General features: G+C 45.5%; 1 protein-coding gene across 1 annotated transcript in view; it reads left to right on the top strand.

The window, feature by feature from the left end:
* LOC134969515 (copine-7-like) overlaps window positions 1-26002 on the top strand; it is a 600833-nt gene that overhangs the window by 163341 nt on the left and 411490 nt on the right. The gene's annotated exons all lie outside the window — the stretch shown is intronic.

The raw sequence follows: 26002 nt of genomic DNA, 5'->3' as shown, positions 1-26002 counted from the left end.
CGTAAGGACCATGGGGAATAGACGGGCTCCGCAGGAGACTGGGCACTCTAAAGAAAAGATTAGGTACTATCTGGTGTGCACTGGCTCCTCCCTCTATGCCCCTCCTCCAGACCTCAGTTAGAATCTGTGCCCGGCCAGAGCTGGGTGCTCCTACTGGGCTCTCCTGAGCTTACTAGTAAAGAAAGTATTTATTAGGTTTTTTTATTTTCAGTGAGCTTCTGCTGGCAACAGACTCACTGCTACGTGGGACTAAGGGGAGAGAAGCAAACCTACCTGCTTGCAGCTAGCTTGTGCTTCTTAGGCTACTGGACACCATTAGCTCCAGAGGGTTCGAACACAGGCACCTGTCCTCTATCGTCCGTTCCCGGAGCAGCGCCGCCGTCCCCCTTGCAGAGCCAGAAGAACAGAAGCTAGAAGACGACGAAATCGGCGGCTGAAGACTCCTGTCTTCATTTAAGGTAGCGCACAGCACCACAGCTGTGCGCCATTGCTCCCAGCACACTTACACACTCCGGTCACTGTAGGGTGCAGGGCACTGGGGGGGGCACCCTGGGCTGCAATTGAAGTACCTTTGGCATAAAAATACATATATACAGTCTAGCACTGTATATATGTAAAAACCCCCGCCATTATTTTACACTGAAAGCGGGACAGAAGCCCGCCACTGAGGGGGCGGGGCCTTCTTCCTCAGCACACCAGCGCCATTTTTTCTTCACAGCTCCACTGGAAGCAGCTCCCCAGGCTCTCCCCTGCAGTATCCAGGTACAAGACGGGTTAAAAAGAGAGGGGGGGCACATAAATTTAGGCGCAAAGAATACAAAAAAAGCAGCTATTGGGTATATCACTTATTAGCAGTGAAAATCCCTGTGTTATATAGCGCTGTGGTGTGTGCTGGCATACTCTCTCTCTGTCTCCCCAAAGGACTTTGTGGGGTCCTGTCCTCAGTCTGAGCATTCCCTATGTGTGTGCGGTGTATCGGTACGGCTGTGTCGACATGTTTGATGAGGAGGGTTACGTGGAGGCGGAGCAAGGGCAGATAAGTGTGGTGTCGCCCCCGTCGGGGCCGACACCTGATTGGATGGATATGTGGAAGGTCTTAAACGACAATGTAAGCTCCTTACATAAAAGGTTTGATGACGCTGCAGCCTTGGGACAGCCGGGGTCTCAGCCCGCGCCTGCCCAGGCGACTCAGAAACTGTCAGGGGCTCATAAACGCCCTCTATCTCAGATGGTTGACACAGATGTCGACACGGAGTACGACTCCAGTGTCGACGATGATGAGGCACATTTACAGTCTAAAATGACCAAGGCCATCCGATACATGATTATTGCAATGAAAGATGTATTACACATTTCTGAGAGTAACCCGGTTAATACCAAGAGGGTTTATATGTTTGGGGAGAAAAAGCAGCCAGTGACTTTTCCCCCATCTGATGAATTAAATGAATTGTGTGAAGAAGCGTGGAGTTCCCCTAATAAGAAATTTGTGATTTCTAAGAGGTTACTGATGGCGTACCCTTTCCCGCCAACGGACAGGTTACGTTGGGAAACATCCCCTAGGGTGGACAAGGCGCTGACACGCTTATCTAAAAAGGTGGCCCTGCCGTCTCAGGATACGGCCGCCCTAAAGGAGCCTGCGGATAGAAAGCAGGAAGCTATCCTGAAGTCAGTGTATACACACTCTGGTACTCTACTGAGACCTGCTATTGCTTCAGCCTGGATGTGTAGTGCTGTAGCAGCGTGGACAGATACTCTGTCAGACGACATAGATTCCCTCGACAGAGATACTGTTTTGCTAACCCTGGGCCATATCAAAGACGTCGTCTTATATATGCGAGATGCTCAGAGGGACATTTGCCTGCTGGGCTCTAGAATTAATGCTATGTCCATTTCTGCCAGGAGGGTCTTATGGACTTGGCAATGGACAGGAGATGCTGATTCTAAAAAACACATGGAGATTTTGCCTTATAAGGGTGAGGAATTGTTTGGGGACGGTCTATCGGACCTCGTGTCCACATCGACAGCTGGAAAGTCGACTTTCTTGCCTCAGGTTTCCTCACAGCCTAAGAATGCACCGTATTATCAAATGCAGTCCTTTCGTTCTCAGAAAGGCAAGCGGATCAGAGGCGCATCCTTTCTTGCCAGAGGCAGGGGTAGAGGTAAGAAGCTGCACCATGCAGCCAGTTCCCAGGAACAAAAGTCCTCCCCTGCTTCCACTAAGTCCACCGCATGACGCTGGGGCTCCACAGGCGGAGCCAGGTGCGGTGGGGGCGCGTCTCCGAAACTCAGCAACCAGTGGGTTCGCTCACAGGTGGATCTCTGGGCTGTACAAATTGTATCTCAGGGATACAAGCTGGAATTCGAAACGACTCCCCCCCGCCGTTACCTCAAATCAGCCTTGCCAGCTTCCCCCATGGAAAGGGAGGTAGTACTGGCGGCAATTCACAAGCTGTACCTCCAGCAAGTGATTATCAGGGTCCCCCTCCTTCAACAGGGAAGGGGTTACTATTCCACAATGTTTGTGGTACCGAAACCGGACGGTTCGGTGAGACCCATTCTGAATTTAAAATCCTTGAACACTTATATAAAGAAATTCAAGTTCAAAATGGAATCGCTCAGAGCGGTTATTGCAAGCCTGGAAGAGGGGGATTTTATGGTGTCGCTGGACATCAAGGATGCTTACTTGCATGTCCCCATTTACCCACTTCACCAGGAGTACCTCAGGTTTGTGGTACAGGACTGTCATTACCAGTTCCAGACGTTGCCGTTTGACCTGTCCACGGCACTGAGGATATTTACCAAGGTAATGGCCGAAATGATGATACTCCTTCGAAAAAAGGGAGTTATGGTTATCCCGTACTTGGACGATCTCCTCATAAAGGCGAGGTCCAGAGAGCAGTCTCAGGGAAGAAACTTCCAAGGGCTGTGGTCAAGTCTGGAGACTTCTCTACACATAAATATAGTGGAACTAAGGGCCATTTACAACGCCCTGAGTCAAGCAGAGCCCCTGCTTCGAAACCGGCCAGTGCTGATTCAGTCAGACAACATCACGGCGGTCGCCCATGTAAACCGCCAGGGCGGCACAAGAAGCAGGATGGCAATGGCGGAAGCCACAAAGATTCTTCGGTGGGCGGAGAATCACGTGCAAGCACTGTCAGCAGTGTTCATTCCGGGAGTGGACAACTGGGAAGCAGACTTCCTCAGCAGACACGACCTCCACCCGGGAGAGTGGGGACTTCATCAAGAAGTCTTCACACAGATTGCAAAGCGATGGGAACTGCCACAGGTGGACATGATGGCGTCCCGCCTCAACAGAAAGCTTAAAAGATATTGCGCCAGGTCAAGGGACCCTCAGGCGATAGCTGTGGACGCCCTAGTGACACCGTGGGTGTACCAGTCGGTATATGTGTTTCCTCCTCTTCCTCTCATACCCAAGGTACTGAGAATAGTAAGAAAGAGAGGAATAAGAACAATACTCATTGTTACGGATTGGCCAAGAAGGACTTGGTACCCGGAACTGCAAGAAATGCGCACAGAGGACCCATGGCCTCTGCCTCTCAGACAGGACCTGCTGCAACAAGGGCCCTGGCTGCGTTTGACGGCATGGCGGTTGAACGCCGGATCCTAGCGGAAAAAGGCATTCCGGATGAAGTTATTCCTACGCTGATAAAGGCTAGGAAGTATTGCTTTATGGAATCTTATTTATGAATATTAATATTTAATATAACATATATGGTTATTAATATATGGATATATTTTAATTAATATGCGTTATCATATATATCTGCAAATATATTATGTCAGGCTTACAAATTAATTGGCTGATAAATATATGCAGTCCTTATATATATATATATATGACTTATGAAATTATGAAGTTAAGATTCCTTAAAGAGAGTTCAAGCTTGAATATTACCGCTCTTTTTATATGATTCTTTATTTACAGGCAGATCAAATCGTACAGAATAAGATATACACAGTAGTGATATATATACTAATTATTATATTAAGCTATGCTATGTTTCCTTCGTTACATAACATAAAACAACATGACATAAGTTTCACAAACAGTTTCAATTATTATCATATTTATACTTGCAAGTTAAAGATTGCCATCCCAAGAATCATTCCTTCTGCATGTTCTCCATGACTTCTCCTCCTGACTGACTTCCTTCCTTCTCCTTCTTCTTCTCCCTCTCCCTCTTCCTTCTAACTCCTAACTACAAGTCTGGTCCTTTTATCTCATATTTTACCAATTCAAACTATCATATTCTCATAGTTTCCAATGGAATAGGTAATTATAGGTTTGTCAGATTCCAAGGTGTAATAAAACAAACATTGAACTGGGCTGTCGTGTCCTGTTCACGGAGGCATGGTGTCATAAAAGTGTGGTGTCCACACTGCCTTAAGCAAGTATAGTATTGTAAAATCTGGAATGTCTTTTCATCCAAAGTTCTGTTGTATTGACAAGTTTTCCTGGGGTCGGTTACACAATGTTTTATCAATGGATGTGATCTCTTTTCATAGTAGTTAATTTATGCTCCCTAGCTTTTAACATTCACTGGACAATAGACAAACCAGTAGATTCTGATCTACTGTAAGCACACCTGTGAATTCCAATGACCAACAGAGCTCTGTCACATACCTATTATCATTTATGGCCTAATACCTTTTCTCTACAATGACTCTTGATCTTACTGTAACCTCTCTGGCCTTATTTATGACTAGAGCAGAATAAACCTGTTCCCTACACTATTTTATTACCATCTTGCAGTAAAACACAAATATACAGTATATCTATATAAACACATACACAAACCTAATCTCTTAAATCAGCTAAACATTACCTCATACATTCAAACTTATTTCATATCTATTCCTTACTATATATATCCACTATACTGTCCACTATGGTAACATCGCCTATTTATAATGAATTATATTTTGATTCAGACAACATCTATTGCCCTAATATTAGACTAAGTGCAGACAATTACCTATAAGGCAACAGTCGCCCCCTTGTGGCCATGAGAAATTATTTTGATTGGCCACACATTAAACTAGCGTAATTGCTTCCAAATACATTTCAAAATATTTCTTCAAAACATAACTTTTGTTGTAACCATAATATATACCATAAGTGTAATAATAACCATTATGATTTTTAAAAATCTCAAAAAATTCTTAGCTTATCTAACCTTATTCTACTTTTACTTTTAACTAAAGCAGACCAAGACTGAGGTTTTATTCAGTATTCATGAGGAAAACTAATTTCTACAGACATTTGGAATACCATAGCCCAATTGTAGACCTTTTTTCTGTATCTGGATCAGTACGTTTGGACATTTTTGCTGTTCTTGGCTGTAGCAATTTACTGGGATAAGACTGTCATCTGCGTGGTTTGCTTGCAATTGGAGACGCCTTGCGTTTGCATTATGGAGACAGTTGAAGTAAAATTCTTCATAGCAGCTGCTCCTTTGCTTGCCATTTCGCTGTTTGACGCAGAGGGCTGTGTATTTTGCGTACTATGATCTTGAGTTTGCAACTCAGTACTTGTGATGACCCTCGGTAATAGTAATAGTCTTTATACAGTCTTTAGCAGTTCTGTTTCCTTTGCGTTTATCCAATGCCGCAGTTGTGACCAGTGTCCATATTGCTTTGCACAAAACAGGTTGTGATTTTGAATAGAACAGTCATATATGAAAGTCTTTTTTTTTTTTTTTTTTTTTTCTTTCTTTCTTTCTTTCTTTCTTTCTTTCTTTCTTTCTTTCTTTCTTTCTTTCTTTCTTTCCTTGCTTGTTAATAGTAGGTCTTAATTGTCTTCGGGCAATAGTACCACAAATGGCTGTGAGTAGTACACCTACTCTGTTTACTGTATTTCCTCACTGAATAAATTACCATGCAGTCTTAAATCTCCTTATTCTACCTTGTACCTATTTATACATCTCAATCTTACATAACCTTATACCAGTTTAACCCATATAAAGGCGTTTTCTATCCTACCTATATTTTGACTAATAATTATTTAAAATGCTTTTGATGTGTATATAGTAACATCCTATCAATACAATAAATGAATACAATTTTGCTTCAAACAGATATTAAATATCTTTTAGGAATGGCTTTGACTAAATCTAATTCCATCCAGTATTATTTTATATGCAGCCATGTGCATATACAGTTGACCCTGTTACGCTACAAATAATTCCCTTTGACTTGTTACAGTCTTTATTAAGAGAATTATTCATCCCACTTAATAATCTTGTCCCAATTTGTTAAAACGTGGTATACCATCCTGTATTAGATATTTAATTACTTTTGAAGCTTTTACGAAGGAAGCATAGGTAGTATCTACTGTGTAATATTAAAAAAACATAAAATATTTACAAGGTATATAATACAATTACATAATATATATATATATATATATATATATCGGACAAATGTTTACATATATTTGATTAAGGTATATGAAGGGATGAGACAGTTCTGTATAATCACAGTGATGAGATGTGCTGTACACTGTTGTGGGGGTGTACATGTAGTTTGAAAGACAAGTAATGATTACTTGTGATGAAAGGGTTAATGAAAACCTTCCCCTTTCTTGTGAAACTGGAAAACTCCTTGAGGATTTGTCCATATATCAGTCTTTAGGGATGCTATGTAGATTTTGCTGGATAGCAGCGATGAAAGGGTTAATGAAGACCTTTTCCCTTGTAAATTGGAGTCTTTTTGGAGTCTTGCACCATTCTGTATACAGGTTGCCAGGATTACTATGAATCAAACAAAAATACATACAATGAATATCACAGATATTTATACAGTGATTTAACATAGCTTGCTATGCATTCTGTCCTATCTGCTGCATGTTATCAGGTACAGAATTTACAAATGTGTCTTTAAAGATTGAATAACAAACAAACAATTGTTTCTGGCCTGTGCCAATCTTTCCTGTCACCTTGTGTGTCAATGGCAGCACAATTGTCGCTGCAGATATGATGCAGGTTTAATTTGGAAACTGTGGCTGTTGGAACATCAAAGCAAACAATGGCTACATTGGATCTAACAAGTAAAGGAATGATACTACCGTATTCACTTGTGACCATACTCCCTTGTGATGCAGCCTGGTCCCAGACTGTCTCCAACCATAGCGTTTGCTGCTTGGCATGGCTTCTTGGTCTTGAAGCATCTTGTATTTCCTGAAAAATATTCTTGTGGGGAGAGAAACTTGTTAGACTTTGCCAAATATGTATTGCAGGTCCCAGGGCTTTCTGTCTTTCCACACCTGTAATAAAATGGTTATGGCGCCAGGGCATAAAAAGATTCTCATCCTGGTGATACTTTGTGTCATTGTTAATTGGTGTGTGGTTTGCAGAATGACACTCTGCATGTGGTCTCTCTGAGAGCATGCAAACATTTGCACCATCACTAGATTTCTCTGAGTGTTGTGTGGGGGTTACAAAAGTTTGGGAACTTTGTTTGTAAACATTCATTCCTGAATTAATTTCATGGATTTTCCCTTTAAACATGTTTCCAGGTGAATACATTTCAAGGTTTGCAACTCTGGTTGCCATGGGAGTTTTCACCATGGGGAACTTCTCCACCCCTGTGTGCACTGTACTGCAGCTATCAGTGTTTAAATCTGCTGACAATTCACCTTTGCCTAAGGGCATAACAAATTCTTCATTTACATTGGGAACTCTGAGAGTGTATTCAGCAGAATACTCATAATCTGGGTTACAATAATCTTCCCCTTTAGTAGAAACAGTATAGGGGACATCTCCTATTGCTGCTACCTCCTTTACATTAATGTGCTGTCTGATGATAGACACATCCGGCACATTGCTACTTTCTTCTTTTACCAAAGAGGCTGTTCTGCTGGTGGTCTGTGTGACCATAGCAGACTCTGTGTGCTGCACATGGACAATGCTGTCCTGAGTCTCACCTACATCTACAATGTTCTCCCTTGTACTTCCTTTTATCTCCTCCTGAGAGGTCATGACAGTTTGCTTACAATCTGTCAGGCTTTTTGCTTCTGCCCCAAACTTTTTCTGTTTATTTTTCTGTTTAAGGGACTTAAATAATGAATGCATTTTTGCATTAATGGTCAGGCACGCCTTACGAAGACGCGAACCTGATTCTTCTTTACATTTCTGTTTGGCTTCTAAAGCCGCAGTTCTGCGCATTTTTCTTAATGCTACAGAAAACTTTTGCATTTTTAACATTGCAATCATTTACAATGCTAAATTTTTATATTCTTTGTTTTTAGTACTGAAGGTATCCTCTCCTTAAGATTGACCGGTGTCTTAAGGTTAAACTCTAATACCTGGTACATTTATTCATTTATTTGGAAATACTCATTTCCACTGTGCACATTTTCTATTCTAGGCCTTTAAATTCTTTATTCTCATTTGTAACCTATTCCACTGTGATCTTGTACTTTGCCAGCAGGCTTACAGCCATTGGTGCTGCTTCCTAATAGATATTATGTTAGTTAAAATAACGTATATTGCACTAACACATTTATCCTAGGTTATACAGAATACAAAATTGACATTACACAATGGTAATAAATTTTCATAGATACATCCCCACCGTGATTCTGTAGATTTGGTAGCCAGCTTATAGCATTTGCTACTCCTCATAAATATTATAAATCAGATAATCAGATTCAGTAATAACAAGTCCAATTCGTGGTCGCCAATATTGCTTTATGGAATCTTATTTATGAATATTAATATTTAATATAACATATATGGTTATTAATATATGGATATATTTTAATTAATATGCGTTATCATATATATCTGCAAATATATTATGTCAGGCTTACAAATTAATTGGCTGATAAATATATGCAGTCCTTATATATATATATATATGACTTATGAAATTATGAAGTTAAGATTCCTTAAAGAGAGTTCAAGCTTGAATATTACCGCTCTTTTTATATGATTCTTTATTTACAGGCAGATCAAATCGTACAGAATAAGATATACACAGTAGTGATATATATACTAATTATTATATTAAGCTATGCTATGTTTCCTTCGTTACATAACATAAAACAACATGACATAAGTTTCACAAACAGTTTCAATTATTATCATATTTATACTTGCAAGTTAAAGATTGCCATCCCAAGAATCATTCCTTCTGCATGTTCTCCATGACTTCTCCTCCTGACTGACTTCCTTCCTTCTCCTTCTTCTTCTCCCTCTCCCTCTTCCTTCTAACTCCTAACTACAAGTCTGGTCCTTTTATCTCATATTTTACCAATTCAAACTATCATATTCTCATAGTTTCCAATGGAATAGGTAATTATAGGTTTGTCAGATTCCAAGGTGTAATAAAACAAACATTGAACTGGGCTGTCGTGTCCTGTTCACGGAGGCATGGTGTCATAAAAGTGTGGTGTCCACACTGCCTTAAGCAAGTATAGTATTGTAAAATCTGGAATGTCTTTTCATCCAAAGTTCTGTTGTATTGACAAGTTTTCCTGGGGTCGGTTACACAATGTTTTATCAATGGATGTGATCTCTTTTCATAGTAGTTAATTTATGCTCCCTAGCTTTTAACATTCACTGGACAATAGACAAACCAGTAGATTCTGATCTACTGTAAGCACACCTGTGAATTCCAATGACCAACAGAGCTCTGTCACATACCTATTATCATTTATGGCCTAATACCTTTTCTCTACAATGACTCTTGATCTTACTGTAACCTCTCTGGCCTTATTTATGACTAGAGCAGAATAAACCTGTTCCCTACACTATTTTATTACCATCTTGCAGTAAAACACAAATATACAGTATATCTATATAAACACATACACAAACCTAATCTCTTAAATCAGCTAAACATTACCTCATACATTCAAACTTATTTCATATCTATTCCTTACTATATATATCCACTATACTGTCCACTATGGTAACATCGCCTATTTATAATGAATTATATTTTGATTCAGACAACATCTATTGCCCTAATATTAGACTAAGTGCAGACAATTACCTATAAGGCAACAGTAGGACGTGACAGCAAAGCATTATCACCGTATATGGCGAAAATATGTTGCTTGGTGTGAGGCCAGGACGGCCCCTACAGAGGAATTCCAGCTGGGTCGATTCCTGCACTTCCTACAGTCAGGGGTGACTATGGGCCTAAAATTGGGGTCCATGAAGGTCCAGATTTCGGCCCTATCCATTTTCTTTCAAAAAGAACTGGCTTCACTGCCTGAGGTTCAGACGTTTGTTAAGGGAGTGCTGCATATTCAGCCCCCTTTTGTGCCACCAGTGGCACCCTGGGATCTTAACGTTGTGTTGGATTTCCTGAAATTCCACTGGTTCGAGCCACTTAAGACCGTGGAACTAAAGTATCTCACGTGGAAAGTGGTCATGCTGTTGGGCTTAGCATCGGCTAGGCGTGTGTCGGAATTGGCGGCTTTGTCATGTAAAAGCCCATATCTGATCTTCCATATGGACAGGGCAGAATTGAGGATTCGTCCCCAATTTCTCCCAAAGGTGGTATCATCGTTTCATTTGAACCAACCTATTGTGGTGCCTGCGGCTACTCAGGACTTGGAGGACTCCAAGTTGCTGGAGGTAGTCAGGGCTTTGAAAATATATGTTTCCAGAACGGCTGGAGTCAGGAAGACTGACTCGCTGTTTATTGTCAGACTAGGTTTTGTCTGTGTCCCCGGAGGGGGCGCTAGTGGGTCAGTGGAGGTAGGAGGGAGAAAGTGAGGAGGCTGGATTAATTTTCTGCGCATGGGCGCAATGATGTTTATTAACACAAAGTTCACAAAAGGCAGCAGAAATAAACAATAAGGAATGCAATGTCAATGGTACAGCGTGGGAGCTGAAAGTCTATGGTAACAGAGATTATGATAATGGATGAATGATAACTGATGAATGATAACTGATGAAACATGGAACCAGCAGAGATGGTAACATACAGCAAACCTGGTAGCAGAGGCAGAAGACTGGCAATGTTCACAGTGCAGGTGATGAGGCACAGGCAGCAAGCAAGCTGCATCACAGGTGAGGAGATGGAATGCACCTGGAGCGAGTCTCTACTGCTAGGCTGAAGCACACTGAGTTGGTGATTAGTGTGAAGCCTGTAAACAGAAGCAGGTAATGCTGAGGCTTGTAGTTCCACGGAGCTGTAGAGGATACCTGGAGCACAAAGTCACAGGTAGGTAACCAGGAACACGGAGGTATAGGCAGGTAACCAGGAACACGGAGGAACAGGTACCAGATCCAGACACGGGTCGCAGGAGTGACACAAAGTTCAGGATGATCACAGACTGATCCTGCAGCTCCAGATATACCCCCTGATGTGCAGGCATTGGTGGGAGTGAGGAAAGTAGGTGCGGCCAAGCACCGGATTGGCCGCCGTGCTCTGACCGATGGAGACTGTCATGGCGGCGCCCATGCCGCGGCCCGGCGGGAACGCGGCGTGCTACACGCCAGCTGTCACAGGAGCGCTCCCAAGCCCAGGATGACATCTGAGGGCAGAGGTGCGGATGACAGCAGAACGCAGGGACCCTGGACGGAGTCCGCACCGGCGGACAGATGTGACTGTGGTGAGTCGATTCCTGACATTTATCCTGCATGCACCCAACAAGCTGGGTGCTCCTGCTTCAAAGCAAACTATTGCTCGCTGGATCTGTAGCACGATTCAGCTGGCTCATTCTGCGGCTGGATTGCCGCATCCAAAATCAGTAAAAGCCCATTCCACAAGGAAGGTGGGCTCTTCTTGGGCGGCTGCCCGAGGGGTCTCGGCTTTACAGCTTTGCCGAGCGGCTACTTGGTCGGGTTCAAACACCTTTGCAAAGTTCTACAAGTTTGATACCCTGGCTGAGGAGGACCTTGTGTTTGCTCATTCAGTGCTGCAGAGTCATCCGCACTCTCCCGCCCGTTTGGGAGCTTTGGTATAATCCCCATGGTCCTTACGGAGTTCCCAGCATCCACTAGGACGTCAGAGAAAATAAGAATTTACTCACCGGTAATTCTATTTCTCGTAGTCCGTAGTGGATGCTGGGCGCCCGTCCCAAGTGCGGACTTTCTGCAATACGTGTATATAGTTATTGCTTAAATAAGGGTTATTGTTATGACCCATCCGTTGAGTGAGGCTCAGTTGTTGTTCATACTGTTAACTGGGTAAGGTTATCACAAGTTGTACGGTGTGATTGGTGTGGCTGGTATGAGTCTTACCCTGGATTCCAAAAATCCTTTCCTTGTAATGTCAGCTCTTCCGGGCACAGTTTCCCTAACTGAGGTCTGGAGGAGGGGCATAGAGGGAGGAGCCAGTGCACAGCAGATAGTACCTAATCTTTTCTTTAGAGTGCCCAGTCTCCTGTGGATCCCGTCTATTCCCCATGATCCTTACGGAGTTCCCAGCATCCACTACGGACTACGAGAAATAGAATTACCGGTGAGTAAATTCTTATTTTAAAACATTATGATTTTTGGCGCTTGATATGTTCAAATTATGTGCTGTATGAAATATGTGTTGAATATATCTTTGTGGCATGTCTGTGTAAATGCATATGTTACCATATATTGCGGTGCGCGCTGTGAGTATTTGCAAGTATAGCGACTCATAATGTGTGGAGTCTGTATGTTCTCTCTATGTAATATTTTTGACTTCGACATTCCACCCTTTGGCAGTAAACAATAACTGCCATAAATTATTAACATAAGAAAAATATTTCAGACAATAATCGGTGACCTAGACACACGTATGTATTCATTTTGCAAATCAGACACTTGACTATATTTGGGGAAGACAGGGAGGAGGACGAGACATCCTCTATATGCACTCGGCGGTCACGGGACCACTGGTTGGGTGTGGGACAACATTCAACCTATAGAGTATGCTGGAACAGTGCTTTGGCCTATAATGTCTGATTTGGACTAACATTTCACACATACATGTACCTACGTCTTTGTACACTGATGTTCGGATTCGATTGAGGTTCTGCTGGTTAGAGGGAGAAAACACAAACAAATTGTGAAAGTGACATATAAAATTTTCATGGTATACATTCCTATCATTCCCTAAACATTGTTTCCATTTCTGGAACATTTGCTAGGTCTGTTTCATCATTGAACAAGGGTTATAAGTAGTGTCCTTCCTGGATAACATAAACCTTCGGAGTTCGGGGAGAGCCACTCATAAACCTTTCTTCCACATATATTAATGAGCTCTTTATCTGCTATGTGTGAATAGCCATTGTCTGATTGTTCCTGATTACCTCCCAATTTCCTGAAATTGGTGAGATTTAAACATACCAAGGATTTATCTATGGTACTGGTGGATCTTAAGGCTAGGGGGTCTAGTTATATTATATTCTTTGTCCACCGGTCCCCTCCCCCTTCCGTGTAATTCAAGTACCTCAGCTAACTCTAAAAAAAATATGGCACTAATCCTGCATCTTTTCGTCTTAGAGGTACCTGTGAGCACATCCAACATTCCGTTTGGTTTAAGACCTTACCAACTAGTGAGTGGTACTCACTCAAGGGATGTCTGTCACCTTATTGCTAGACTGACATCTCTGGATGCTCTCATCTTCAAATATGGGGTCACAATAACTACAAAATACAGTATTCCTCAGACAATAGCCTATCACGTTACCTCCGAACTCCGTAACTACTAGACCTTTGATTTTTCTCTGGCTTTAACAAACTGATCGGCTAATCCTGAGATCCTATAAGGAAATCACTCCTTCCTCCAGAACCAGTTTCAGTCCCACACTCGACTCCTCATGAAAAACCTCGCAAAAATAGAATGTCCTGAAAAAAATGCTTGTCAGCGGGAAACAGAGAAAAGAAAAATAGAACAAAACAAATCTTGTCCATAGCAAATAAATTACAACGACTGGTCCTTCTGTAATCCTTTAGCACGCTCTGGTAGTGTTCAACAGTGCCGCCTCTCAGTCTTCACGGAACAGACTCTCTGGTGATACTTTTGTGATCTCACTCCATTTATGAGTTCCTTCCGGACTACCGACTTTCCTGCACTGGGAATCGTGGACCCAAGTCTCTCGGCTACTTTCACTGGGATCGTGCTGTCAACAAAACTTGGTACGGTCCTTCCCACCTGTCTGTTAGGCAACCTGAGTGTAAGAACAATCACACAGTCTCTTGGTTCACAATCAAGACAGTTAGTATTTGGCATACCAGGAATCAAGTTTCAAGTTCTTTCTCATACGTCCTAGAGGATGCTGGGGACTCCAAAAGGACCATGGGGTATAGACGGATCCGCAGGAGCCTGGGCACACTATAAAGACTTAAACTGGGTGTGAACTGGCTCCTCCCTCTATGCCCCTCCTCCAGACCTCAGTTAGACTTTGTGCCCAGGAGTGATGGGTCACACACTAGGGGAGCTCTCCTGAGTTTCTCTGAAAGACTTTATGTAAGGTTTTTTATTTTCAGGCAGACCTGCTGGCTACAGGCTCCCTGCAGCGTGGAAGTGAGGGGAGAGAAGCAGAACCTACTTCTGTGAGTTTCAAGGCTCTGCTTCTCGGCTACTGGACACCATTAGCTCCAGAGGGTTCGATCACTTGGTGCGCCTAGCTGCTTGTTCCCGGAGCTACGCCGTCGCCCCCCTCACAGAAGCCAGAAGAAAGAAGTCGGGTGAGTATTGGAAGAAAAGAAGACTTCAGACGGCAGAAGACTTCAGTAACGGAGGTACAGTGGTAGTGCTGCGCTCCATGCTCCCACACACCAACGCACTCACAGGGTGCAGGGCGCTGGAGGGGGGAGCGCCCTGGGCAGCAGGTTACTAGTCTTCTTAATGTGCAAAATCGTTACCCCCGCCAGCATATTTTACCGATTTCCCCGCCACCGCTTATACGGGTGCAGGGCGGGGGGGCGGGGAGCGCCCTGGGCAGCGAGTTAGTTTATGCTCCGTTTTACTACTCGCGTTGCCGGGGGCTCCGTATGCAGACCCCCGCAGGCGTGTTATAGCGCACTACACACCATTCTTCCCCGTCGGCTGCCATGGGTGCAGGGCGCCGGGGAGTGGGTGGCGCCCTGGGCAGCATAGATATGTGGAGCTTAGAGCTCCCGGGCGCCGCACACGATGACCCGCCATGAGAGCGGCGGGTGAGCGACACGCCGGGGCTCCCACATGCCGATCGGTTGCCTGGGGTGCAGGGCACGCAGGGGGGCGCCCTGAGCAGCATTGGTCTGGGTAAATATAGTGTTTTAACCTATATTGATGCTCGTCCTGATTGTGTTCTTTTTAGAAATGCAGGGGGCTATAGCGCGCCGAGAGGGGCGGAGCTTAGCCTCACACCGGAGTCAGCACCATTTTCCCTGATGTCCCCACCAAGCACAAACAAAGTGGGGGACATAGTGTTTGGGTGTTATGTTGCCCCTCTCAGATGTAAAATCTCCCTGTGTTTAAGGTCCCTCGGCTCAATATAGGGTTCTATGTATATTTATATTCGAGCGGGCTTAAAGGGCGCCGGGAAGGGGCGGAGCTTAGCCCTCACAGAGGGGTCAGCGCCATTTTCCTAAGTCCCCCACCGGAACTTGCTGTGTACTAAGAAGGAAGGGGGGCACAGTGTTTTAATGCTATATGGGTGTCATATAGCATTAGGATTGATAATGGACGCAGAATCCTTGTAATACATAAATGCACTGTTTCCCTGTTTGGTTTCCCACTATCGGCTAGTCGACATGTCGACAGGTGTGAGGGCTTTGTCATAAGCTGCTGTGGGAATAACTGTCGGCTTCGCCGGCGCATGGCGGTACTTGATTCTGGAAATTAAGTATTAGAAAATTGGCATTTGTGTACTTAAAACAGTGAACACGCTAAGGGAGACACAGTTGTTGGTGGATGCCCGGCCGGCATCAACGGTAACCTCAGGGGTAAAAAACGTTAATAGGCTGTTCTGCCCTTTTATTTCTAGATATATGTGAAGGGGAGTGTTATCGAAATTGTATTCGTTGCTTCCCTCAGACCCTTCGGGGTTTCCAAGGTTCCTATTACTTTTACCCGATTACTGTTCCTGGCTGTCGACATTTACTTAGTTTCTGTCGACTGTAACGTTCCTGGTAGATCCACTTCGGGGGCATGTCAGTACATGGTCGTACACATTCACAACACATTACTGTCTATAGGGACCTGATAGGTCTGGACAATCCACTTGCGTATACGTTATATCTATATGTGTATATATATGTAGATATAGGTTTATATATGCAGGGTTAGGATATATGTGTTTTATTGTGTATTATATGAGGTATATCCAGGAATGCTGAAATAATGCTATTCTTATCATGTGCTGGTTACTCTGTTGATTAAGCTCTAGATTGGCCGTGAAGTGTTGGATTGGACCCTCTCAAAAAATCCGAATATTATTCTCTTCACAACGCGGAGAGTAAATCACGACAGTCTACTCCTGGTCGACGCAGAGCCCGGTCGCAAAGGATCATACACAGGCAGCTAAGTGAAATTTTATTTCTATACTTTGACCTTATTTGCACTGTATACACTTGAGGGAGTGTGGTGTTCGGGTAGACATCCGACAAAATTACCCTACCCAGAGTGGGTAGGCGTGCCGCCTATGTTTATTCTACTGTATAACGTTACAGCAGGCTGCCACGTGACAGCAGGAGGTGTGACCGGAAAAATGCGGAGGATGTCTCCGGGAGAGGCTGGTGGCAGGTATACAGCTGTTTGGTGTGGCCTATGGCCAGTCAATCTCGGCGGATACCACTGGTAAGTCTATCTTCGTGAGTTAGCCTCCTTCGCAACGGTTGGTGATGCATTATTTTGTGGGATGCAGTCGTTTTTACCGGTTCGATGACGCTCTTTTTTCCTTTTCTGTGCAGACAATGGAAGGTGAAAAGGTAAGAGTTCTGCAGCCTTGTTAGGTTAGCAGAAGTGGATGTCGTTTTCTGTTTCCACTACATCCATCACTTGTCGCTGAGTCTATCTGGCTGGTCTCCACTCCGGTGACCACTGGTCTACTAATTTTCAGTTAGTCCGGAAATAGACTAGGACCTGTGAGTTATTTATAGAAGCCAAAGGAGAACACTCTGACTTACGGTGGTTTCCCCTTACTGTTTTTCTAATAAATCTTGCCTTTCCCCTCTGGAAGGGGAGGTAGTGCGCGACGCCATACGGAGGTGCGTCAGGTTAAGGACATTGTCTTGTTGTCCCTGTATACGGGTGCAAATCGTTGTTTCTCCCTGACTGTTCTTCGGCACAGGGATTGGCTGTTGTTCCCAACGACGCAGAGGTCAAAAGTGGGTTTCAGAGAAGATACTGACCGGTTAAGTTTCGGTGTTTTTCCTGTGGAAAGAGGTCTGAGGATCCAGGGTTGGATCGGTTTTGAGATGACACCTCATCAATATGTTCCGTTAATAAGACAGATGGGTGCGGCCTAGGTGAGCAGGTCTAATACCAGAGCGGTTTTCATGGGACCAGTTGAAATGCGGTTCGGGTCTCACCGGCGCATGAACCGGACTATAATCCAAACGGCCAGGACAGCACTCCTGTGGTGTCTGCTCGGTTCTTTTCTTCTAGAGAAATGAAGGTTAGGGATTCAGGTTTAGATCCTGGTGTCCGTGCGTACAGATCTCTGCAGCTGGGGAGCAGTCCGTGGCAGGGGACGTATTTCCAGAGGATAAGGTCAAGTTGGGAAACTTGTCTGCTGTAAGCTTTCTTGAATTAAGAACGATTTTACACGAACGTATTCTTCGTGTTCTGCCCGTGTTAGTTCTGCCAGACGACTTGTCAGCAGTGGCGTAAGTAAGCCGCTATGGTGGAACAAGGAGCAAAGCGGCAATGGCGGAGGATGCACAGTTTACAGTTAAGTGGGAAGTCTGGTAAACGCTATATTAGCAGTCTTCGTTCTGGAGGTAAACGACAGAGAAATAGATTCCCTCAGCGGGCACGATATCCAGCAGGGAAAATTCGGTCATCATCGAGAAGCTTTCCCAGACGTGACAAGTCTTTGAGGAGTGTCACAATTGGTCAGCTTGGCGTCTCGTTTCAACGAGGGGCCTCAAGGAGATTGGTCCAGGTCAAAGGACATTCAAGATATAACAGTGGACATCTGTCACAACTGAGGGCCTGAGCTGACGGGAGGCAGCCTCAGTTGTAGGGGCTGAGATGTAACGGAACCTGGGAGGTTGTATCAGACCCCTAGACATGTAAGTAACATGTAGAATAACTGCCCGAAGGCGTGGCCACGACAACCAGGATAAAAGTCAATGATGTTTATTATGACAAACTCCGTAACACAGCAGCAGTAAAAGGAAACATAAAAGTCAACAGAGGATAAATACAATTCCTGGGTACTACAGGGTGGCAAGGGCCACAGGCACTGGTAGTGTGAGACAGTTCTTATAATCTTCTAGTTGGAAAGTCCTTACCAGGCCTGACTGTAGCAATGGAGAGAACCCAGGATCGTACCAGCTGATGTTCCAGGAAAGGCTGGGCTGCTGAAGGTAAAACGGCTGCTGTGGATACTGGCTGGAACCAGACTGTTGTTGGTACGGAGTGGATACTGGCTGGAACCAGTTAAATAATAAACGAACTTGAGAGCGATGAAATAATAATGAAGTTTGGAGTTTGAGAGCGGTGAAATAATAATACCGGTGGAGAGTGGTAAACTGCAGAAAAGGACACCGGCCCTTTAAGAGAAGCTATACACTGCTGGAAGCTGGGCTGGAAGCAGGTGATTGTTTGAGAGCGGTGAAATAATAATACCGGTGGAGAGTGGTAAACTGCAGAAAGGACACCGGCCCTTTAAGAGAAGCTGTACACTGCTGGAAGCTGGGCTGGAAGCAGGGGATTGTTGTAGCTGGAAACAGGTGAGTCCAGAATGGATCGGAGAGTCAGGCTACACCGCAGATGGAATGCTGGTGCGGGTCTCTATAGCAGAAGTCTGGAGACAGGAGCTGGAACCTGGAAGACAACCACAGGAGAGAGACAAACTGGAACTAGGTTAGACAACCAAAGCACTGACGCCTTCCTTGCTCAGGCACAGCTTACTTATACCTGCAGCAAGGAAGGGGTTGGCTAGGCAATTATGCAAATCAACAATACAGACAGCAGATTGGTGGAAATGCTCAGATGACAAAATCCAAGATGGCTGCGCCCATGCAGACACTTGGAGGGAAGTTTGGTTTGTAATCCATGTGAGAATTGAAACAGTAATGGCGACGCCGGCCACAGGAGACAGGAGACGCCAGACTGACAAGCGCACATTTAACCACGCGGGCACAGCGGAGGCCGCGGCTGATGAAATCACCACTCTGACATTCTGCATGTGGAAACTCAGGAACAGCGGGATCCGGTCCTGGAACGCTGAGCCAGCCTTAGGAGGCCTCTGAAGGGTAAGTAATGGCGTCCAGATACCCGGATCGTGACAGCACCCCCCCCTTTAGGAGTGGCCCCAGGACACTTCTTAGGCTTTAAAGGAAACTTTGCGTGGAAATTTCGGACCAAGGCAGGAGCATGGACGTCTGAGGCATTGGTCCAAGAGCGTTCTTCAGGACCATAGCTCTTCCAGTCAATGAGGTATTGTAACTGACCGTAACGGAAACGTGAGTCCAAAATCTTGGCCACCTCGTACTCGACTCCCCGTTGAGTCTGAACTTTGGGGGCAGGAGGAAGTGCGGAATGAAACCGATTCAGGATCAGCGGTTTCAACAAAGAAACATGAAATGTCCTGGGTATTTTCAAGAAGGATGGTAACTGTAACCTGTAGGCAACAGGATTGATGACTTGTTCAATCTTGAAGGGTCCGATGTAGCGAGGTGCAAATTTCATGCTGGGAACGCTCAACCTCAAATTCTTTGTGGACAGCCACACACGATCACCCACCTTGAGAGCAGGAACCGCTCTACGCTTCCTATCGGCAAACTTCTTATACCTGAATGAGGCTTTAAGCAGGGCTGCGCGGACGTTCCTCCAGTTATTTGAAAACTGACGCAAGGTGACATCCACTGCTGGAACAGAAGTTGCGGGAAGCGGTTGGAATTCTGGGACTTTAGGGTGGAATCCATAATTAATGAAGAATGGTGTAGAAGAAGATGAGGAATGGTATTGATTGTTGTGGCTGAACTCGGCCCAAGGAAGGAGTTGAACCCAGTCATCTTGAGAGGAAGACACATATATACGGAGGAAGGCCTCCAAGTCCTGATTCACCCTCTCGGTTTGACCATTGGTCTGAGGATGGTAAGCCGTGGAAAACTTTAACTTGACTTGGAGGGCTTGACACAAACTTCGCCAAAATTTGGCTACAAATTGTACTCCACGATCCGAGATGATCTCTTCAGGAAGACCGTGAAGTCAGAAGATCTCTTGTATAAACACTTGAGCCAACTTGGAAGCTGACGGAAGACCGGTGAGAGGGATGAAATGTGCCATCTTGGTGAACCGGTCAACTACCACCCAGATGGTATTAAACTTGTTGCAGATAGGTAGATCGGAAACAAAGTCCATCGACAAATGGGTCCAAGGTCGACGGGGAACAGATAATGGAACCAGTTGCCCCGCAGGCGACTGGCGGGAGACTTTGTGTTGGGCACACTTTGGGCAGGAGGCAATAAATTCCATAACGTCCTTCTTTAGAGTTGGCCACCAGTAGGACCTAGAAATAAATTCAAGGGTTTTCTGAATGCCTGTATGTCCAGCAAAATGGGAAGCATGGGCCCAATGCATGAGCTTCTTCCTTAGAACTGGCTTAACAAAACTTTTCCCTGGTGGAGGCGTAGAGTCCATCCCTACCGTGGAGAATGCCAACGGATTAATAATAGGATGCTTGTCTGCAGACTCGGACTCATTTTCTTGCTCCCATGAGCGGGAAAGGGCATCGGCCTTACGATTCTGAGAACCCGGACAGAACTGGAGTTTAAAGTCAAACCTAGAGAAGAAAAGTGCCCATCTGGCCTGACGAGGATTCAGACATTGTGCGCCTTTGAGATATAAAAGATTTTTGTGGTCGGTAAGTATGGTGATTGAGTGGGAAGCTCCCTCCAACAGGTATCTCCACTCCTCCAGAGCGAGCTTGATGGCTAGCAACTCCTGATCGCCAATGGCATAGTTGCGCTCAGCTGGGAAGAACTTCCGGGAGAAGAAACTGCAAGGATGTAGATGTCCATCTTTGGCCCTCTGGGATAACACTGCTCCTACTCCAACGGAGGAGGCATCTACCTCTAAGATAAAAGGAGAGTCGGTGTCGGGCTGTTTCAGAACTGGTGCAGAGATGAACCGTTGCTTCAGAAGGTGAAAGGCCTGTGTAGCTTCCTCGGACCACTTGGACGGATTAGCACCTTTCTTGGTTAATGCAGTGATAGGCGCCACAATGGTGGAAAAGTTTCGTATAAATTTTCTATAATAATTGGCGAACCCTAAGAACCTCTGGACCCCTTTGAGGCTTAAGGGTATAGGCCAATTCTGGATTGCTTGGAGTTTCTCAGGATCCATCTCTAGTCCGGAACCGGACACAATGTAACCTAGAAACGGAATGGTTTTAACTTCAAACACACACTTCTCCAATTTACAATAGAGGTGATTGACACGGAGACGGGAAAGAACCTCTTTTACCCAGAAACGATGATCTTCGAGATTATTAGCAAAGATGAGGATGTCGTCTAGATAAACCACGACATGGCGGTACAAGATGTCCCTGAAAATCTCATTCACGAAGTGCTGGAAGACTGCTGGAGCGTTGCTCAATCCGAAGGGCATGACGAGGTACTCATAATGTCCGTCACGGGTGTTAAAGGCGGTCTTCCACTCGTCACCCTCACGGATTCGGATGAGATTGTAGGCACCCCTCAAGTCCAGCTTTGTGAAAATAGTTGCACCACTAACTCTATCAAAGAGCTCGGTAATCAGGGGTAAAGGGTATCGGTTCTTGACGGTAATGTCGTTCAGACCTCTGTAGTCGATGCACGGACGCAGACCACCGTCTTTCTTCTTAACGAAGAAGAAGCCTGCGCCGGCTGGAGAAGAAGATGGTCGGATGAAACCCTTCGCCAGGTTCTCTTTGATGTACTCTTCCATGGAGTGTGTCTCAGGCAGAGACAACGGATAAGTTCGGCCTCGCGGTGGAACCTTCCCTGGAATGAGGTCGATTGGGCAGTCCCATTCTCTATGAGGAGGAAGGATATCAGCAGAGGCTTTACTGAACACGTCCGTGAAGTCTTGATATGGAGGAGGCGGAACATCAGATGACCTGGGGAAGGAAGAACAAACAGGAAGAACTTTGGCTAAACAAGTCTCAGCACAGGAGGGACCCCATGCCAGTATTTGCGTAGTCGTCCAGTCAATTGATGGGTTGTGGAGACGGAGCCATGGAAGGCCTAAAACCACTGGATGTGTGGCTCTTGGAATCACTAAAAAAGAAATATACTCAGAATGAAGAACTCCCACTCTCAGACGAACTGGAAGAGTCCTTAAGGAAATGACTGCGTCAAAAATCTTGCTGCCATCCACGGCAGTCAAAGAGATGGACGAGGACAGTCTCTCGGTGGGTAGGGACCACCGTTTAACATAAGCTTCGGTTATGAAATTCCCAGCTGCTCCGGAATCAAGGAGGGCAATGACGTTCCTGTAACGTTGAGCAATTTGGAGCGACACTGGGAGGTTACAGTCATGAGGAGATGGAGAGGAGATCATTACTCCTAGCCGGCCCTCTCCTTGGCGAGCTAGGATCTGGAGTTTCCCGGATGTTTGGGACAGGCATTGATAGTGTGCGACGGAACTGCACAGTAGAGACAGAGAGACTCAGAGAGACGTCTTCGGCGCTCAGCGGGAGATAGACGGGAACGACTAATTTGCATAGGCTCATCCTTGGATGGAGATGGTTGACGAGGAGGAGGAGCAGAAGATTTAGGAGTAGATGATCTTCCTCGCTCAGTTGCTCTCTCTCTGAAACGTAGATCAACCTTCGTGCAAAGAGAAATTAGCTCATCCAACTTAGAGGGCAAGTCTCTGGTAGCTAACTCATCCTTGATGCGTTCTGATAAGCCATGCCAGAATGCAGCATACAGGGCCTCGTCGTTCCATGCCAGTTCGGATGCCAGGATTTTAAACTGTATAAGATACTGTCCCACAGTACGTGTTCCCTGGCGTAAACGGAGAATCTCAGATGAAGCAGATGTTATCCGGCCTGGCTCGTCGAAGATGCGCCTGAATGTAGCTACAAAGTCAGTATAGGAGGATAGCAGGGGATCAGACTTCTCCCATAAAGGTGATGCCCAGTCAAGGGCTGAGCCACTGAGAAGGGAGATGATATAGGCAATTTTGGTACGGTCACTGAAGAAATTGCCAGGTAGAAGCTCAAAGTGGATTTCACATTGATTGAGAAATCCCCTGCAGAACCTTGGAGATCCATCAAATTTTGCTGGCGTTGGAAGATGAAGATGTGGACTGGAAATGGGTAAGGTGGGTGGGGTTACAGCTGGTGTCACTGTAGTGGACGCACCGGACGTGCCAGGTCCACGGAGAGTCGTTTGAATCCCATCCAGCCGTGTAGAGAGATCCTGGAGACAGCGGATGATGTGGCCCTGTGCAGCCTCCTGATGTTCAAGTCGGGCTGCCAGTTCTTGCATTGGCCTGGCCGCTTGATCCTGGTCTCCGGCTGGATTCATTAGGTCAGTGCTTACTGTCACAACTGAGGGCCTGAGCTGACGGGAGGCAGCCTCAGTTGTAGGGGCTGAGATGTAACGGAACCTGGGAGGTTGTATCAGACCCCTAGACATGTAAGTAACATGTAGAATAACTGCCCGAAGGCGTGACCACGACAACCAGGATAAAAGTCAATGATGTTTATTATGACAAACTCCGTAACACAGCAGCAGTAAAAGGAAACATAAAAGTCAACAGAGGATAAATACAATTCCTGGGTACTACAGGGTGGCAAGGGCCACAGGCACTGGTAGTGTGAGACAGTTCTTATAATCTTCTAGTTGGAAAGTCCTTACCAGGCCTGACTGTAGCAATGGAGAGAACCCAGGATCGTACCAGCTGATGTTCCAGGAAAGGCTGGGCTGCTGAAGGTAAAACGGCTGCTGTGGATACTGGCTGGAACCAGACTGTTGTTGGTACGGAGTGGATACTGGCTGGAACCAGTTAAATAATAAACGAACTTGAGAGCGATGAAATAATAATGAAGTTTGGAGTTTGAGAGCGGTGAAATAATAATACCGGTGGAGAGTGGTAAACTGCAGAAAAGGACACCGGCCCTTTAAGAGAAGCTATACACTGCTGGAAGCTGGGCTGGAAGCAGGTGATTGTTTGAGAGCAGTGAAATAATAATACCGGTGGAGAGTGGTAAACTGCAGAAAGGACACCGGCCCTTTAAGAGAAGCTGTACACTGCTGGAAGCTGGGCTGGAAGCAGGGGATTGTTGTAGCTGGAAACAGGTGAGTCCAGAATGGATCGGAGAGTCAGGCTACACCGCAGATGGAATGCTGGTGCGGGTCTCTATAGCAGAAGTCTGGAGACAGGAGCTGGAACCTGGAAGACAACCACAGGAGAGAGACAAACTGGAACTAGGTTAGACAACCAAAGCACTGACGCCTTCCTTGCTCAGGCACAGCTTACTTATACCTGCAGCAAGGAAGGGGTTGGCTAGGCAATTATGCAAATCAACAATACAGACAGCAGATTGGTGGAAATGCTCAGATGACAAAATCCAAGATGGCTGCGCCCATGCAGACACTTGGAGGGAAGTTTGGTTTGTAATCCATGTGAGAATTGAAACAGTAATGGCGACGCCGGCCACAGGAGACAGGAGACGCCAGACTGACAAGCGCACATTTAACCACGCGGGCACAGCGGAGGCCGCGGCTGATGAAATCACCACTCTGACATTCTGCATGTGGAAACTCAGGAACAGCGGGATCCGGTCCTGGAACGCTGAGCCAGCCTTAGGAGGCCTCTGAAGGGTAAGTAATGGCGTCCAGATACCCGGATCGTGACAACATCCTCGTGACACCGGGGGTGTTTTTAGTCGGTCTATGTGGCCTCTCCGCTTTCACTTTTCTTACAGTGGTAAGCGTAAGATGATCAAAGGTTCCGGTGATTCTCTTGAATCCGGTCTAGCCATCGAAGGTTGGCTATCCAGTTTTTCATGGTTTACTCATAGAAGATTACTGCCTTCTTCCTCTACGTGAGGTAATGTTAAACAAGATCAGTGCGTGTATCCGGGATTACCGCGGCTGCGTCTGACGGCGCGGCGGTTGAATGCCATATCCTAAGCCGAATGTGTGTTCCCAGGGAAGTTGTTGCCTCAATTCTTCAGGCTAGGAAAGATCTGACGGCAAAGCGTTACTACCGTAGTTGGAGTAATTATGTGTCTCGGTGTGTATCCAGGAAGGCTCCTATGGAGAGCTTTCAGCTAGGTAGTACTTATCCGTACGTTACAAGCCAGTGGAGGCAAGCCTAATAAGTTTCTTTACAAAATTTCTCTCTTGGAACGTGGTCAGACTATTGGCTTAGACGGCCGCAAGGCGGGTGTCGGAAGTGGTGTTTTTGTCTCACAAAAGCCTTGTTTGATATTTCAGGTGGATAGAGAGGAATTGAGTACTCGGTTGGTAGTTCTACCAAGAGTGGTTTCTGGGTTTCGCTGAAATCGGCCTCTTTTGTTCCCGGTGGCTATTTAGGCTTTCGCTGATTCGAATTCCCTAGGTCTGGCCGGGGATTTGAGCATGTAGGTAGTCAATTTGGCTCAGTTTGGAGAAACAGAGGCTCTGTTTGTCTGGTATCTTCCCAGCATGGTTTGGGAGACTGCGTTATGCAGTCTGTTACGCGCTGAATCTGTGAGGTTTGGCATGTTCATTCTACGGCTGAATTGCCGTTACCGAAGTCGGTGGAGGTCCATTCTTTTGGGAAGATGGGTTTTTCTTGGGCGGATGCCCGAGGAGTATCAGCGGCTCAACTTTGCCGAGCGTTTTCTTGGTCGGGATCAAACTCTTTTGTTATGCTCTACAAGTTTGATACCCTGATTTCTGGG

The sequence above is a fragment of the Pseudophryne corroboree genome, chromosome 11, assembly GCF_028390025.1.
Source record: "Pseudophryne corroboree isolate aPseCor3 chromosome 11, aPseCor3.hap2, whole genome shotgun sequence".
NCBI classification, from domain to species: Eukaryota; Metazoa; Chordata; class Amphibia; order Anura; family Myobatrachidae; genus Pseudophryne; species Pseudophryne corroboree.
The sequence above is the reverse complement of the archived record's forward strand: the minus strand, read 5'-3'. Positions and strand labels throughout refer to the sequence as shown.